This window comes from Puma concolor, chromosome C2 (assembly GCF_028749965.1).
Source record: "Puma concolor isolate L17-30 chromosome C2, mPumCon1.1.hap2, whole genome shotgun sequence".
Classification (NCBI taxonomy): Eukaryota; Metazoa; Chordata; class Mammalia; order Carnivora; family Felidae; genus Puma; species Puma concolor.
In genome coordinates, this window is record NC_141675.1 from 109,081,700 (window position 1) to 109,098,443 (window position 16,744).

The 16,744-nt window shown below is 35.0% G+C and overlaps 1 pseudogene; it reads left to right on the forward strand.

The window, feature by feature from the left end:
* The first annotated feature begins 3,034 nt into the window (after positions 1–3,034).
* LOC112849843 (heterogeneous nuclear ribonucleoprotein K-like) lies at positions 3,035–4,576 on the forward strand (annotated as a pseudogene).
* Positions 4,577–16,744: the final 12,168 nt, after the last annotated feature.

The following is a 16,744-nucleotide window of genomic DNA, read 5'->3' on the forward strand; positions in this document are numbered from 1 at the left end:
GGCTATTTATTCAGCTCATTATATATGTGTAGAATAGTTTAAAAATCATCATGTGTAATCCACACAATAGCAGTGTGACTTAGCTATTATCCCTATTTTACAAATAAAATTAAAGGTTGCAAAGAACAAGTATCTTGTTCAAAAATACAAAACTCATTAAACATTTCACTTTTACACCTAAGCCCACGGCTCTTTATCATGCTTATTTTTTTCTGAGTTTGTAGTTTTCTTTCTTCCTTTTTTTTTTTTGAATAGTTGCAATGATAATAGGAAAGAAGACATACACTACTTTCTATTGTCCTTATTTACAAATTGGCTGAAATTATGGTGTAGAAAAATGTGTAAATGAAGCATGGTTAAAAGAGAAAAACACACATCTAGCTAGCAAGAAGGGGCATATTAATAATAATATTAATGACAAAACCATGAATTTATGTTACTTCTTACATTTGAATAAGATTTTGAAACAGTTTCACAGAAAGTTTTTTAGAGGAAGAAGGGCACATTGATTTTAGGGTAGTTATTTTTAAGAAACATTAGAGTCTCTAACAACCAGGTGGCTTAGAAATCTGCTTCACCATTTTCTTTCTCCGTGTCCATCCTGTGCTTGATATATATATTATTCACTTAGGGTCAATATTTATTTAACTGTCCTTGATTTTTATAATAAGTCAGAATCACAAAGTAGCATATCTTAAAAACCGCCCACTGATGTTACTTAGTGAAGAATGTAGAGTGTTTTTTTTTTAAGTTTATTTATTTTGGGGGTGGAGGGCTGAGGGAGAGGGAGAGAGAGAGAATCCCAAGCAGGCTCTGCACCATCAGCATGGATCCCAATGTGGGGCTTGAACCTACGAACCGTGAGATCATGACCTGAGCCAAAACCAAGAGCCAGACGCTCAACCAACTGAGCCACCCAGGTACCCCAAGAAATGTAGAAATTTGAGTGAGGAAAGGAATTGGAAATAAAGAAGAAATTAGAAAAGAAGGAGGTAGTGCAGGAAAATAAAAGGAAAGAAAAAGAAAAGGGTGGGGGGAACCTAATAACAAAATAATAGAAAATGACCCAAACTCTGAAATTTGGGAAAGTGAAAAATAATCAGATTAAATTTTGTCTCAAGACATCACTTACGGCAGAAATGTTTACATCTCCTTCCAGTCACTGTGTATTTTCATGCTTCTGTCCTTTACCACTTTAATTTTACAAGTCAGTGGGCCAACAATTACTTTAGCTGCTTTAACATAGATTGTTTGATGTTCTTGGTGTTACTCTTGGGTAACAGCTAGGCTGATGACAAGTTCTCAATTTGTTTCGATTCCTGCATTGACACAGGGATTACTGCCTAGGCTGCTATGATGGCCTTTCCCTTCCTCACAAAGAGTAAGGTCATCCATGATGACCATTTCTTCTTAGGTAACTAGAGGCAGAGAGAACTACAGGCAACCTGACAGTGAACTTTTCATTTAGTAACCAGTTATCAGCATAAAAGTGCTCTTCTTTTTCTGCAATATAACAAAGCAGTAGTTTTAAATTACTGATTGCCTCTTTGTACCTCAAAATGTTACCTGACCTGTATTTTCTGCACAAAAATTTCATCAGTTTGTATAATAACAGCTCCAGTCTCTAACAGAAAATTATAGAAGCTCTTAATGGAATTTGGGCACTAATCTATGTTCAACTGTGAAAAAATTCTTTTGGAATTGAAAATTACAGCCATATTAATACCTTTCTCTTGTGCTGTGAACAATAAATGCCAAGAGGCTTTTTCCCCTTTAATGATTAACTGCTTTTTCAAAAGTACTGCCATTTACCACATGCAAATTTCTTGCTTTGTAGATCAGATGTGACTAAGAACACTAGGTGTTTGCCTCTTGCGAATAGATTTAGAAAGTACTAATTATAAGACTAACATACCACAATCATGCTTAATTTGTGTAACTCCCTTAATGCCAGATAAGTGAACTCTGTGAAGCAAATTGGGATGGCAACAATAAGATTTTTACCTTTTGTCTATTTACTTTCTTACACGAAAGGATTGACAGCAGGGAATAAGAATTCTTTGTCTATATAACCTTTAAAAAAAGTTATTTGTTAAACTCAAGCAGGTAGAATTTAGATTTTTTTGTATATCTTAAATTAAAATAGCTTTTTAATTTAATATTGTGTTTTAAAAAGTACCTAGACTATAGTTAGTGTGGATAATTAGAATTGTTACTTCTATCATGTAATTTGATCTCATGTCCCTTTTTAAAGGCCGTCATACCAAATAGATAAGTATTTTATGTTAAAATTAATAAAATACATGCTAGAAATTAAGTATTTCTGAATGGAATATTAAGTGGAAATGTTATGGATTTTTTGTTAGAATTTGAGTAATTATTTAATAACATCAGTTAAAAGAGGGAAATGAGGGGATAAAAAAATAAATGTTCTGAATTGTTCCATCAATGCAATTTCTTTTTTTTTTAATTTTTTTAATGTTTATTTATTATTATTGAGAGACAGAGAGAGAGCACGAGCAGGGGAGGGGCAGAGAGAGGAGGAGACACAGAATCTGAAGCAGGCTCCAGGCTGTGAGCTGTCAGCACAGATTCTGATGCGGGGCTCGAACCCCACAAACTGGGGGATCATGACCTGAGCCAAAGTCAGACGCTCAACCGACTGAGCCACCCAGTTGCCCCGCATCAATGCAATTTCTTATTTGAAGAATAGAAAACAACAACTACAAAAATCAATTAAGTCAGAACTTAAAATTTGAAAGAAAGACAAATCTGCTGAAACTAATTGATTGTAGGAATGAGAGAATTTGACTTATTTAAATTAAATCAAGGTATTGGGGAAGGTTTCCTTTGGCTGTTCAGTTTCCATTATCTTGTGTTAAATGGACACACCAGTCAGGTATTATATATCCTTGTGGAGCAGAACAGAAGTGTTCTGGGCAGGACCAACTGACATCCTCATGCTGCCATACCTGGTGAAGCCATTGTCCCTTTGCTGCCTTGCGGCACTCAGCCAGTCACAGCTAGACAGAAAATGAGCACCAGCTCCCCTGCAGGAGATGTGGAAGAGGAACAAGCTATTAAAGTCTAGAAATACTGAGGAGATGGTTGAATTACGCATTCTGCTTCAGAGCAAGAATGCTGGAGCAGTGATTGGAAAAGGAAACAAGAATATTAAGAAGGCTCAATGGGCTCCTGAGTGCCTCCGTCGGGTAAGCATCTGACTCTTGATTTTGGCTCAGGTCATGATCTCCTGATGATGAAATCTTGCCCCATGTCAGGCACTGCACTGGCCCTGAAGTCTGCTTAAGATTCTCTCTCTCTCTCTCTCTCTCTCTCTCTCTCTCTCTCTCTCCCCCTCTCTCTCTCTCCCCCCCCCAATAAATAAATAAATAAATAAATAATCACTCATTCACTTACTCCCCATACAGACTACAATGTCAGTGTTTCAGTCACAGACAGCAGTGACTCAGAGAACATATTGAGTATCAGTGCTGATATTGAAACAATTGGAGAAATTCTGAAGAAAATCATCTCTACCTTGGAAGAGGGCCTGCAGGTGCCATCACCCACTGCAACCATCCAGCTCCCACCTGAATCTGATGCTGTAGAATGCTTAAATTACCCACACTATAAAGGAAGTGACTTTGCGATTTGGAACTGTTGATTCATCAGAGTCTGCGGGGGGAATTATTGGGGTCAAAGGTGATAAAATCAAAGAACTTCAGGAGAACATACAGACAATATTCACGTTTTTCCTGGAATGTTGTCCTCATTCCTCATAGAGTCATTCTTATTAGAGGAAAACCTGATAGGGTTGTCGAGTGCATCAAGATCATCCTTGATCTTACTTTGGAGTCTCCCATCAAAGGATGTGTACAGCCTTATGATCCCAATTTTTATGATGAAACTTACAATTATGGTGGTTTTATGACCGCCATGGACATCCTGTGGGATTTCCCATGTGGGGCCAGTTTTGACACAGTGCTTCCTGGTGGGGTGGGCATCCTATGCCTCCATCTAGAAGAGATTATCATGATATGACCCTTTGTCTAGGACCTCCCCTGCCTCCTCCTAGATGAGGTGGCTGGGGTGGTAGCAGGGCTCAGAATCTTCCTCCATCACCACCACCTAGAGGAGGAGATCTAAGGGCCTATGACAGAAGAAGCCCCAGAGACCACTAATATGGCATGACTGGTTTTCATGAAATTTGGGACTCTCCAATAGATACATGGAGCCCATCCAAATGTCAGATGGCTTATGAACCACAGGATGGCTCTGGATATGATTATTCCTATGCAGGGGGTCATGGCTCATATGGTGATCTTGATGGACTACACAAGTAACTATTCCCAAAGATTTGGCTGGATCTATTATTGGCAAAGGTGGTCAGCAGATTAAACAAATCCGTCATGAGTCAGGAACTTCAGTAAATTTGACAAACCTTTAGAAGGGTCTGAAGATCTGATCCATTACCATTACAGGAACACAGGACCAGGTACAGAATGCATAATATTTGCTGCAGAAAACTGTGACAGAATTCTGGAAATTTTTTCTAAGATTAGTGAAGAACTGAAGGAGTCTGGCATCTTGTTTTTTTGTTTGTTTGTTTGTTTTTAATCTGCTTCTGTTTAAGAAGCCAACATTCCTCTGATCATAGGTGTTCTGCATTTGAGGTGTAGTGAAATCTTTGCTGCTCACCAGATGTAATGTTTTAGTTCCTTACAAATGGGCAGGGAACGGCATGTTAAAATTAACATTGAAATTTTGAAACATCAGCATAGTGAATGAGTGTTAGTTTTTGTTCATTGTTGGTGATTTAATCTAAAAACAAGAAAAAAAATATTTCCCATATGATTATTGTGAAAACTTTGCTTTGTGGTCACCATAACATTTTGGGATGTGGGACAGAGAGGAAAAGTATGATAATCCACATGTCCCTGGCATATACCCAGAGCCTTGTGCAGAATGTAATACTCTTTTGTTTTATGATTTTTAAAATAAATTTAGTGAAGCTGTTTTTAGTGGCCATTATTTTAAAGTCATTTTTCACATGGCTAGATTGCCCAACCTACCCCAAACTAAATATTAAGTTTGATTTTTAGCTCCTCTGTTGGATATAAATAAATGGCTCTCTTCTTGGACATAGGCATAGTACCTTGGCAAATTCCATTCTGCTGATTTCTTGATGATTTGAAAGGCCATTTCTTGGGAAGAAATTCTGTCATATACAGTCATGGTTATAATAAGCTGGGGATTTCTTTGTTTGCTTTTGCAAATACTTACCCCTGCTCTGTAGCAGTTTTCTATGTTAGTAATTATGAAGGAGAACAAAGGTGGGAAGCAATACTACAAATTCAGTAATGGTATAAGTATATGCCAGAAGCCTAAAGGCAGCAAATTTTATTAATCAGAATAATACTTGGTTATGCAAGTGACTGATTCTAAATAGATTCTTATTATTTTTATAGGATAATTTCTCAATTACAAACGGTCAGCCTGCTAGTTTCTATTCATTAAACTTTGTAAATTATATATATATATATATATATATATATATATATATATATATATATGTATATGTATACTCTTGTTTTTCCACTGTATGCAAATTGAAAGAAAAAGATGTACCATTTCTCTGTTCTATGTTGGATAATGTAGGCAACGTTTGTGAACAATTAAAAAAAAAGATGAAAAAAAAGTTTCTGTGGATGTTTTGTATAGTATCTTGGCATTTGTATTAATAGTTAAAAGTTCACTTCCAAATAAATAAAACTCCCATAATGCTAGATTTGATGTGTGTCCAATTTGAACAAGAGTTGATTAACTACCTGTAAAATTTGTTCAAACGTTCTTCTTGTAAGGAAATACAGTAATCTTAAATTACAAAAACATAAATAATAAAATTAAATCAAGGTATAGATTTTCATTTTATGGTAAAATTCAGATAAGCACATAAAATTGTGAATGCATGTTTTAACGGAACTAAAGCTCCAAGCATGGACAAATGCCAAACAGGCTTTTAAAAGCAATAAAAAGGCAGCTGAGCAGTTAGCCAAAGCAAACGTACAATGAGATGGTCCCAAAAACTAACTTAAAAAATTAACATTTAGGTCACATGATAAAAATGATATTTAGTGATTTCCAAATGAGCAATGGCTAAAAATAATAATATTTAAACCGCATCACATAATATTGTGTGCAAATGGAACACATAGACATGTATTTACAGTACATTTTCCTGTGGAGTTTATTACCTTTTGAGAAAAGAATTCAACTCTGTTGGAATTCTTTTCATGACAAGCAATTACATAATGGGATGTCTAATCAAACTACTACACTGTTATAATGCAAATACTTTTTAAACAATGTTCCTGTTCTTAAAGACCGCCAACAGGTCATTTTTTGCTTAGGATTCATCACAAAAAGATATTGCCATATAAAAGAACTATTTTTAGAAATTATGTAAGCTTGCTTGTTGGGAGAAATATTTTAAAGACATATCCATTTACTCAGTATACATGATATCAGTGACTTAGTACCTTTTAGGTACTATGCTGGAGACTGAATGCCAGAAAGAACTAAGACAATGAACAGTAGATAAAATGCATTAGGTATGAAATATGTTGTCAACTTCAAACCAAGAAACAAGTTCAAGTGGGAAAGTGTTTTTGGGGGGATCAAGTTATTACATTTTGGAGTACAGAAATTTAGGTTGAAACTGATATTTCATGTGTTGATTATAGGAGGTGGACTCAGGGTTTTCATGGGGGGGAGGAAGAAAAGATTAGATAAGCTGTTTTAAGAAGAGTTCATTGGTGCTGAAAAACAGAATTAAATTTGTACTTTATTGATTGGTCAGGCTAGTGGTCAGTAGGCAAAAGTTCACTTTGTTTTTTTTAATTTTTTTTAATGTTTATTTTTTTTTTGACGGAAAGAGAGAGAGAGAGAGGGAGAGGGAGAGACAGAGCATGAGCGGGGGAGGGGCAGAGAGAGAGGGAGACACAGAATCTGAAGCTGGCTCCAGGCTCTGAGCTGACAGCACAGAGCCCGACCCGGGACTTGAGCTCACAGACCCGTGAGATCATGACCTGAGCTGAAGTCAGTCACTCAATGGACTGAGCCACCCAGGCGCCCCAAAAGTTCACTTTTGTCAGTCTTTTAAAACAGAATTTTCTTGTTCTTGCTGATTTACTGAAATGTTGGTGGTTTGGTCCAGTTAAAAGTTTAGAAAACAGGATGTGCAAGGCAGTTCCTCTGAAATGGCTTTTCTGGTTCTGTTTAAAAATGGCTCTACTTACATCATTTTTCACAATGTGCCAGCCATTATGCTAAGAACTTTATACATTTATTTCATTAAATTCATTATATCTTCACAGCAATTCTATATGTAGAAGGTGTAATCGTGCTCACATTAAAGACTAGAAATTTAAGACTGAGAGGAGTTAATAACTTTCCCAAGAGAGGCATCAAGAATAGTCCAAGATAGAAAATGTAGGGTCTAGAAATATGGTTTATAATTCCAAGGCAGAAAGTTTAGGAAATCGAGGATCCAGATAAATCTTTTGAATGCCCAGCTATGAGTTTAAAAGTATAAATCAAGAACATTATTAAATTCTATGAAAATTAAATTCCTTTGGCAATATCATTATAAACTTGTCACTAGGAAAAGGTCAATTTGAATATTTCAAGAATTTTTTTTCTCAGTCCACTAGAGGGACTAATACCCTTAGACAATGTGCTATCTCGGCAAGCTTTTCCTCTGGTAGTCTGCAAAAAGTCCATCTAGTTTCCAGGAAATAATTAATGCCAGGTGCCTATCATCTCTCTCTTACAGGTTGCACGTGTAATGTCAAGGCTCTTTCATTCTGTTTTAAGGATGGAGGGGTGGAGGGGTGCCTGGGTGGCTCCGTGGGTTAAGCCTCCAACTACGGTGCACGTCATGATCTCAAGGTTCGAGAGTTCAAGCCCTGCATCGGGCTCTGTGCTGACAGGTCAGAGCCTGAAGCCTGCTTTGAATTCTGTGTCTCCCTCTCTCTCTGCCACTTCCCCAGTCAAACTCTGTCTCTCTCTATCTCAAAAATAAATAAATAAACATTAAAAATTAAAATTAATAAAGATATAGGAGGAAGAAGGACAAATGATTACTGACTCTAGGTCCTATGAAAGGACACATACACAAATTCACTTCTTGTGGAATCCCCCAGCCAGCTTGCTACAGAATCACTGTACCTTTAAAACTTCATCTCAAATATTTTATTATACTGGCCCACCCTGGTTCATTCCTTAGTCATCCTTGAATTTGAGAAATAATGTAAGAACTTATTGGTAAAATATTTTCTCCAACTTGTTCTAACCACTTTCTCTTTCCATCTTTTCCATTTCCAACAGTAGATTAAGTTCTTCAGTTAGAGTGTAAGGATAAGAGCATTCATTGCCTCTAAAGGTGTTGATTAAAATGGACACACTTTGACAGTTGGGGAGAAAGCCCGTAATGGTAAGCTTTTGCTCCTGTTTCAGAGTATCTATGGAATTTTGAAAAAAGTATTTGATTTCTCAATTTCACTTCTCTCCACCCCAATGAAATAATAGGAGAAGGTGATCTCTTAAGGTATTTTAGAGCTGATACAGCAGGAATCTGTAAAGCTAGAGAGTAATAAACATAAAGGATCCAGGAGTCACCATTTATATACTAAAAAATGGATTAAAACAGAGTCTCTTTATACTTTGGCAGGGAAATACATAGCACAAATGTTGATGGATGTTATGGATAGCACAAATGTTGATGTCCTGGCTCGGTTTATATTGGTAACATATAGAATGGGAGGAATCAAGCATAATGACTTTTGTTTCTTTTAGGTATTAGATTCTTAAAGATATAAATGGAAAAATGTGGAATCTTCCATGTAATAATACAGGATGTGTTTGCTGCTTCTCCCTTGGGGAAAGGGTTTTATTTATTCACTTGTAAGACTTGAATAACTTTAGGAGTGCCTGAGACATCATGAAGATGAAATATTATGGGCAGTAATATATATATTTTTGTTTTTATGGGCCATAATTTTGAAATAATTATTAGTGAACAACATGAAACTTGAATGTGCAGGAATTGTACCCAGAATTTGGACTTAAAGAGCAGAAGTTACAAACAATTGCAATTTTTTACATAGGTTCTGTGGTAGTCCTTCTCAGAATTCCATGCTGGACCATCCCATTTCTGTAACTGTTAACATTTGGGCACACTACTTTTAGGAAACATGCCAGTAATTAGTTATGCTTTCTTTTACTCAATATTATTTCTATTATTCATATCCTGAAAATGTGCCATTTACTTAGAGACATTCAAGTCCTTCCACTTGTTTCTTTGCTTCCTTAGTTTGATTTTATCTCTTCTCTCTTTACTTTTTTTTCCTCTCCATTTTTCTGCATCTTCCTTCTCCTTTATGCCTGTAAATAAAACTAATTCTTGTATTCATGAATAACTCATATTTAGAAGTAGAGTCAAACTTTCTTAGTAGACCTCAATCAGGTGATGTTATACTGGGTGTGCCTCTGTAAATATCATTCTTTTTATTTTTTCCAAAACTAAGTTATGGGTTGACTGTCATTATTGTTTTTATTATATAAAAATAGTAAATTATTCACTTTCTATAGTTTTATTGCCTCTCAGGCTGATCTAGTTTTATTTACTTTATAAATAAATGAAATAGTTCATGTAGTCCACCCACTATTTACATAGAAATATTTTGTCCCTGTTTTTCAGTTTTTTTTTTAATTAGGGCATAATTTATAACGGTAAAGTCCACCCCTTTTTAGTGTATAGTTTTGAGAGTATCACCAAATTTGAGTTTGTGATTACCACTGTAACAAAATACACAATAGTTCCACGGACTGCAAAATTCTCTATACCACCATACACTCAGTCATTCATCCTATCCCCAGCCTCTGGAGCTACTGATCCCTACAGTTTTGCCTTTGCAAAATGCCATCAAATGGAATCTTACAGCATCTAAATTTTAAAAAACGGCTTCTGATACTTAGCATAATTAATTTAAATTGTATTCATACTGTTGCACGGGTCAATAGATTGCTACTTTTTTTTTTTTTTTTTTTTTTTTTTTAATTTCTAAGTGGAATTCTTTGTATTGATGTACCTTAGTTTATCTTTTCCTTAATTAGGGACATGTGGGTGGTTTCCAGTTTGGGACGATGATGACTAAAGCCTCAATAAGCATTTGCATGCCAGTTTTTGAAAGATGTAAATTTTGTTTGGGTAACTTCCTGTGAGTCAGATTTTGCTTCATATGGCAAGTGTTTAACTTTATGAGAAACTCGCAACCTGTTTTTCAAAGTGGTTATACCAGTTTGCATTGCAGGAAACATCCTTGGCAGTACTTGTTGTCACCGATTTGTTTTGATTTTAGTCATTTTAACAGTTATGGAATGATAGCTCACTGTGGTTTTTATTTCCGTTTCCGTAATGACTAATGATATTGAGAATATTTTAATATGTTTAGTTGCAATCTGTACTCTTTCTTGTGTAAAGAATCTGTTCCAGTCTTTCGACTTTTTAAACATGGGATTGTTCATTTTCTTATTAAAGTACTTTTTAAATGTATTCTGGAAAAAGTAGAATATATTCTAGGACAAAACATTGGATATGTAACATGCAGGTTTTCTACCAGCCTGTGACTTGCCTTTGTATCCTCTAAACAATAATTTTCATGAAGAAGAAAAATTAATTCTGACAAAGTTAATATACACATATATTTTTTTCTTTCATCAATTTTGCATTTGCTATTGTGTGCAACAAATTATCACCAATCTGAAATGACACAGATTTTCTTATATATTTTCTACTAGAAGACTTCAGTTTTACATGAGAGATGTGTATTGAGATTTGTTTGTTGATTGCATGTGGACATGAAATTCTTCCAACAACATTTGTCAAAGACTGTTTTCTCTCATTGAATTGCTTTAAATCTTTGTGAAAAATCAGTTGACTGTATTTGTTTGAGAATTTTTTTATGAATAGTCCATTCTTTTTCATTGATCTTTGTCTGTCCTTTTGCTAATGTCACACTGCTTATCACTATAGCTTTATAGTAAGTCTTTAAATCTTGTACTGTGAGCCTTCCAACTTTGTCCTTCAGAATTTAGCTGTCCTAGAGTTTTGACCTGTGCCTTAGCTGTCTTGGGATTACGAGAAAATTGTGAATTTTTTGATTATCTGGTATATTTTTGTAATGTGAATGGGAATGAAACTTTACTTAGACTTTATCCTAAGTGAAGGCCAAAAGTCCTTAATTTAGTTTGATTATCATGTAATTAAATAGACACATTCTGTTTGTTGTTCTCTATAGGTCATCAATTTTTTTCTTCTGAAATGTTGGTATAAGTGAGACAAATATAGTTACTTCCTTTTTCACATTTTGTTATTTATTTATTTATTTATTTATTTATTTATTTATTTATTTATTGAGAGAGAGAGAGAGAGAGAGAGAGAGAGAGAATCCTAAGCAGGCTGTTCACTGTCAGCACAGAGCTGGACACAACGTTTAATCCCACAAACCTGTGAGACCATGACCTGGACTAAAATCAAGAGTAAGTCACTTAACTGACTGAGCCACCCAGGCAACCCTCCTTTATCACTTTGAAGTAAGATTTATACTTGAGGTATAACCTTTCTCTCAATAAAATTAATTCTTTATATTTTTGTCATTCTTAGGAATATTTGATAAATTTACTAATAAGGGCTATTTGCGTTATGTTTTTACTTACATTTCCTTTTTTCAACACACTAAGCATTGTTGTGAAGTAGATGTTGTGGTTTCCTTTTGTAACTGAGGAAACTAAAGCCTTTCAAGATTGTATAAATTGGCAAAAGATCACATTGTGTTAAAACCAAGGTATTAACCAAATATCTCTACTACTTCATCATTCATGTGTCTAAGATCTAAAGTTGATTACTAATTTTAAATATAATCCTAAATTGCTGTGAAGTGTTAGAGAAGTAGAATCATATGGTTTTTGGGATGTGTATTTCAAATGGTGACTCTGAAAATTCCTGTAATTTTCTAATGTTACAAGTTGGAAGATCATACAGTTCTTCATTTCCTGTAGTTCTGGTATTTGGAAATGATGCTTCATAGATTGAACCTGAGTTGGAAAGTAACTAGAAGTTAGGACAGTAGAAAATGAAGACCTTTCAAATTGCTTTCAGACACTTCCTTTTAAAAAACTTTTTAATTTAAAATTTTATTTAAATTTTATTTATTTTTGAAAGAGGACGAGTGAGCAGGGGAGTTGCAGAGAGAGGGGGAGACAGAGGATCCGAAGCAGGTCCCATGCTGAAAGCAGAGAGCCCAACGTGGGGCCCGAACTCACAAACCGAGAGATCATGACCAGAGCCTAAGTCAGAATTTAACCAACTGAGCCACCCAAGCATGCCTGGAGCACATCCAGTGTTGGTTCTTAGAGACAGGAGCTAGGTAATTTAAATTTTTCATGTAATTTAAGACGTACTCATTTTCTAGCATTTAAATGAATATAATGTATCTTTCAATGTTCCTATATAGAGAAAGTAAGTGTTTCATTTATACTCATAGCTCTGAATTCCAAGGAAATATTAGACATTAACATTCATTGTACTGGTAGATGTCTTTTTTGGTAAATAAAATAATAAGCTCTATTTTTTTCATTTATGTTGTATAGATTTCCAAAAATATGCTAAAATAGATTATTTTGTTTAGAAATTTCTTTAAAAATTAGTTTTTTTATAAATGGATTATGTCATGATTTTTCTCCTATGTAAATATTGAAAGTTAATATAACGTTTATTTTTACAATATATACATACATATAGATATTTCTATCTAGAAATTTCTTATTCCATGAAGTTTTCATCAAATAATAATACACACCCATCATATATTGTCTTGAAGTAGTTATAAAAGGATTTAATTGAATTGACTATTAAAATAACTCATTTAATATTTGGACAGGAGATAAAAAAGAATGTTGTATACAAATTACAAAACAACAACAAAGAAGTAAAAACTTGGCTATGTCAGCAATTGTCCTAGACCAATCATATGGCATATTTGGTTGAATCTTTTTCCTTTGGGGTGCCAGGGGAGGATTTTAAGGAGAACTTGGTTTAAGAAAAGTGGATTCGATATAGAGGAAAAGTTGAAGTACTTTGTCTTTATGTAAGATGTGATGTAGCACATGGGCTCAAGATGAGCTATGGAGAAAAAAATGAACAGGAGAGTGAGAAAGTGACCATTGCTTTGTAGGTATAGATTTTCATGTTTTATAAAGGCTAAAATTTGTACTTGATACAAGAGAAAGCAGGAACATTTGTGATATTTTATACAAGAAAAGTGATAATGAGTTTTGAAGTGAGAATTTTCCAAAAATCACAAGCTTTCAAAAACCTTGAATATTTTAGAGAACATATAGACTTGAAACTGAACAGATATAAGAAAGAGTAAAGAAAGTGTCCTTCTATTCTTGGCATGGTAAAAATGCAACCAAACCACACTAAGTACCAATCTGATGCATTTAGGACTATTTGTGTTTATGTTCCCCTCCCCCATGTTCTAAGTGCAAGCTCTCAAATACACATGGCAGCTGCCATTGTCTGTGTTTATGAAGAAAAGTGGTAGGTGTTCTTAAATCACAGCTACAAGAACTTGTTTACATTCTTTACTAGAACAGTATATCATGACAGGTTTAGTGGCTCGTAATTGTATAACAGAATATCAAAATGAAATTCACCCTGCCTATCATATGTTTTCCTAAGAAATGAACAAAGGATAACTCTCCATCCCTTCCATTAACTGTTAAACGTTTTCTGCTGTGTTTTCTTCACAATTCTCTACCTTTTATGATACTTACTTAACTCACATGGTCTCCTTTCTCTCCCCAAATCTACCACCCTACTCTCTAAAACTCTCATACTCTAATTAGTGAAATCACATATATCCTTGACATCTCTCAGAGAGTGTTTCTACCTCTTTGCCAGGGACAAAATTTACATTTACCTCAAAGACTATTTCTTGGACAACTCAATGAACATCAGGTTGGTTTATTTTTGTGTCCTCATGTCTCAGAGCTGAGACTGATGATTTAATTGCTTGTTGATGCCACACTGTTCCATTGAGTTATTGGAAAAATGCTTTTATCTCAGTTTTTATCTCTACCTCAACTTCACTCTTTATTCTTGAAGGTTTCATCCTCAACATGGCCCACTTAGCACACACACTGGAGCTCAGTTCCATGACCTCCTGATCACCAATGTTATACCACAGCTACCTGCTTTTAATAGAGCTCCCCTAGTTTCATGAGCTCTAATATCCCACTCTTACCACATTTCTGTTTCCTGCTTGTTTGCCCAAGACCTGATTACAACTGGTTCATAACATCACTAAGACATAAGGTCATCTTGTCTTAACACCCCCATTCCATCCCCAATACATGATCTCAATTCTAATGCTGCACAGTTCAGAGTTGCTTCTTCTGTGTTTTCTTTTTAACCATGTATCCAAAACCCAATTGTGACTACACTCCAATGCTTGTCACCTTGTTTTTTTTTTTGCCCTTCATACTACCAAAAATGAGTGATACTTTAAAAAATTATTTATACCATGGGACAGATTGCTAACACTCCATATTCATTCTTCACCTTATGCAATAGTATATTAAACCTTCTCATGTTTCTCATACACCCAACTCTTTCCCATTTCTCACTGAGCAAAAGATACTGTGTTCAGAAATAATGGAAGCTGCCAGATGGGAACCCTTTCAGCTTCCTATCAAGAGTTCTGCCTCCACCCCTCACTTATTCAGTCATCCATAAACTATTTATTGCTTGGCAACAAAAACCTTTAAAACAGATTAGATCCTCACACTTATATTTTTTACTAGAGAAAAGAGATATTAATCAAATGGAGAAAAATATATGCACTTTTCATTATAAGTGCAATGTATAAAAATATATGCATCCTTTTTAGATTGGACAGTGTTCTGTATGTTTTCTAGGGTGCCATTTAAATTTAGTCCTGAAGGATGAGTAAACATGATCATGTGGACAGTGGGAGGAAAGGCATACCAGAAGATGAAAAGGCATGTGGGAAGGCTTGAAAAGGAAAGGAGTTTGATACATTGTAGAAATATTTAAAATACCAGTGTGGTTAGAGCATAGGGAGTACTGGGAGAAACCTATAGAGAATCATGCTGAACAACAGCCTGGGTAAAAGATGTAGATTAATATTGTCAGTTCTGGAATTAGACAGTCTGTGTTTGAATTCTGACTGTACCAGCCATTGGTTGTGTGGGCAAATGTTTAATCTTCTTGTGCCTATTTTTCACATTCATGAAATAATAATAGAAATAATGGCATCTAAATAATATTAGGCATTAGGTCATCTTGAAATATGAATCTTTTTGTAAATGTAGAGTATTTAGAAAAGTTTCTGGCTTTAGACAAAAGTGGAATAAGTGGTAGTTTTTGCTGTTGTTTTTGTTGTTATTTTAGTTCATATTGAAGAATTCAGTTTTTCCTTTTTAAAACTTTTTTAATGTTTATTTATTTTTGAGAGAGAGAGAGAAACAAGAGTGTGAGCAGGGGAGGGGCAGAGCGAAGGGGGGGGTCACAGAATCCAAAGCAGGCTCCAGGCTCTAAGCTGTCTGCACAGAGCCTGAGGTAGGGCTCTAACTTACAAACCTTGAGGTCATGACCTGAGCTGAGGTCGGACATGTAACCAACTGAGCCCCCCAGGTGCCCCACCAGTTTTTATTTTCAAGAGTATTGATAGCCACCAAAGAGTTTAAAGTTCTAAAGTGGTATAATATTATTGACGTTTTCAAATATTGTTTGGACTGATTATAAAGACTGGACTGAAGAAAGCAATGATTAAATCAGGGAGGATATCAGGAAACCAATGCAATAATCCAGGAGGGGAATGATAGTAAATTAACTAAGGCTAATAATTTAGGGTTGGTATAGGATATGTACAGTTAGAAATGAATTGAGTTGAGATATGTTTTTGTGCTAATAGGCACCAGACTTGGTGAATTATTGGATATAGTGACTTCAGAAGCAATGTTGAAAAAAAAAAAGCAAGAAAGAGTGTCAGTTGTCTGGTGACTGGAGATATATTTCTATATATAGAAAAGAATGAGATAACTCTTAAGTTACTTTTCTTGTAGAAATACCTCTTTAAAAATTGAAAACATAAAGTTTATTTCTTGTTCTTCATGTTTGTTTCCAGTTGTGAGCTCTTCAAGGCCTATTTCTAATTACGAGCTGATCTATTAGTCTACCACTTCTGATAATTCTGTTTATCTACTTATTACAATATGATGTCCTCTCTAATTAGTGAATGATTACTGTTCTTTATCTTTTCGCTTTTGTTCCAAATGTATTAAAAATAAAAATGAGGAAAATAATATGTGCCAAAACAATGGCCACATGACTCCACTTCTACTTTTAAAGCATTTGTGTAACCCTGATCGTTTTAGGTAGTGATTTTTGTTTCTTGCTGCCTGTATCCACCCGCCTTACCTGGAACCAAGATGACCAGCAGCCTAGAGAAATATATATAGGGATGGGCATAGAGGAAACATCTGAAACTTTCCCTATACTAGATGGTATCTTTCAGTATCCCAACTCTATCACCAGAAAACTTCTCTCACAAACATATATGCTTCCAGAGTATTTCAAGAGCATTGGATTAGT